We start from the raw sequence: 1744 nt of genomic DNA, 5'->3' as shown, positions 1-1744 counted from the left end.
AAAAAAAAAAAAAATTAGCTGGGCATGAGGGCATGCGCCTGTAGTCCCAGCCACTAGGGAGGCTGAAGCAGGAGGATCGCTGGACCCCAGGTGCTGGAGGCTGCAATGAGCTATGACCTATGATTGTGCCACTGCGTTTCAGCCAGGGCAACATAGAGAGACCCTGTTTCTAAAAGAAAAATTAGGCCAAACTTGGTGGCTCAAACCTGTAATCCCAGGACTTTGGGAGGCCAAGGTGGGAGGATCGCTTGAGTCTCTAGGGGTTCGAGATCAGCCTAAGCAACACAGTGAGACCGAGTCTCTACAAATAATTTTTAAGTTTTTTTTGGTAAAAAGAGGTAAGTCGGCAAGAGTCGCGCATCCGCAAGAGTGGACACTACTCTAACACCCCACATCTGAAATCACCACCCGCCGCAAATGAGCGCAAAATCATAACTTAGGGAGGACAAAATTCACTACAGGAAAAGACAAAACTTGGATTAAGAAAAAGTGGAGGAGTAAGGGAGCGGCAAGAAGACAGCTATTTCCATTTCATTTTCCTTCTTCCTCTGCACTCCCGTCGTCCGGGTGCTGGCCGAACCCAGACGGCTTAATTTTCATGGCCTAAGGCTGAGGTTTTCCTTCCGGTCATTGTGTTTATTTCCCCCAAAGAACAGGCCCGCCGGGGCAGGCGCGCCGGGTCGGCCCGGGACAAAGCCCACTGCGGGCTCCACCTGGGAGCGGGGCGGGGCGGGGGGCGGGGCTCCCGCTCCCCCCCGCCCGCCGCAGTTACCAGGCAACGCGCGGCCCCGCCCCCGCGCTGGTCGGCCAATCCCGCGCGTCTGCTGCCCCGGCGCAGGAGCCCCAGATACACCAGGCGAGCGCGACCCCACGGCGGCTCGGGCCTGGCACCGCGCGCGCCCCCGCACCGCCCAGCCGGCCAATCAGCGCGGCGGGGCATGCGCAGGCCGCGGGGCCGCTCGCTCGCTCGCGCGCGGCACCGCACGCGCGAGGCGCCCCCCCCACCCCACGCCGGCCGGCGCGCGCGCCCCTCCCCCACGCGCACCCAGGCGCGCGCGTGCCACTGTCGTCCCCCGCGACCGCGTCCGTGCCGCCCCACCCCCATCGCCTCGTCTCGGCCACTGCCAAGGCCGGCGGGGGCTCGAGGCCCGGCGAGGCGGTGGGGGTGGGGGGAGGAGGCAGGGGCGCCCCCCAAGGCCCCACACCGCGCGCGGCCGGCCACGGCTCCCAGGGCCCTGTCCCTGAAGGCCCCAGCGGGGCAAAGTCTCCAATAAAGGCCCCCCGCTCGCAATGGCCCCCCGAGATGGGGGCGGAGGGCGCGGGGATGAGGCGAGAGGGACTCACCCGAGTGCGGCCGCCTCCAGGCAGCGCCGGGGACTGGGGTGCCGAGGGGAGGCGAGTGTGGGCCGCGCGCGCGCTACGGCCGCTGCGGAGCAGCCTCGGCTGAGGGGAGCTGGCGAGCGGGCGGGAGGCGAGAGGGGGCGAGGGGCCCGTGCTTGTCGGCCGCGCTCCTGTCACCGCCGCATGGCCGCCCCGCAGGCAGGGCCTCTCTCAGCGCCTTGATCCGATCACTGGGGGACAGAGGCAGAGGCCGGGGTGACCGCGGCAGGCGGGCAGCCGCGGCTGGAGAGCGCGTGCGGGGAAGCGGGGGGGCGACCGGTGGCCCCTTTTCTCTGCTCTCCCAGCTTCTCTCTCACCCTCCTCCTCCTCCTTTTTTTTCTTTTTTTTTCTTTTTTTTTTTTGT

The 1744-nt window shown here is 66.2% G+C and overlaps 1 protein-coding gene across 1 annotated transcript in view; it reads right to left on the bottom strand.

Annotated features, from left to right (window-relative positions):
- GTF2I (general transcription factor IIi) overlaps positions 1–1742 on the bottom strand; it is a 111286-nt gene extending 109544 nt beyond the window's left edge. The window contains exon 1 of the mRNA XM_037743774.1: positions 1345–1742. The gene's annotated coding sequence lies outside the window, so the exon portion shown is untranslated. The remainder of the gene's footprint in view (positions 1–1344) is intronic.
- Between the last annotated feature and the right edge of the window lie 2 nt (positions 1743–1744).

Source organism: Cebus imitator, unplaced genomic scaffold (genome assembly GCF_001604975.1).
Source record: "Cebus imitator isolate Cc_AM_T3 unplaced genomic scaffold, Cebus_imitator-1.0 Scaffold153, whole genome shotgun sequence".
NCBI classification, from domain to species: domain Eukaryota; kingdom Metazoa; phylum Chordata; class Mammalia; order Primates; family Cebidae; genus Cebus; species Cebus imitator.
The sequence above is the reverse complement of the archived record's forward strand: the minus strand, read 5'-3'. Positions and strand labels throughout refer to the sequence as shown.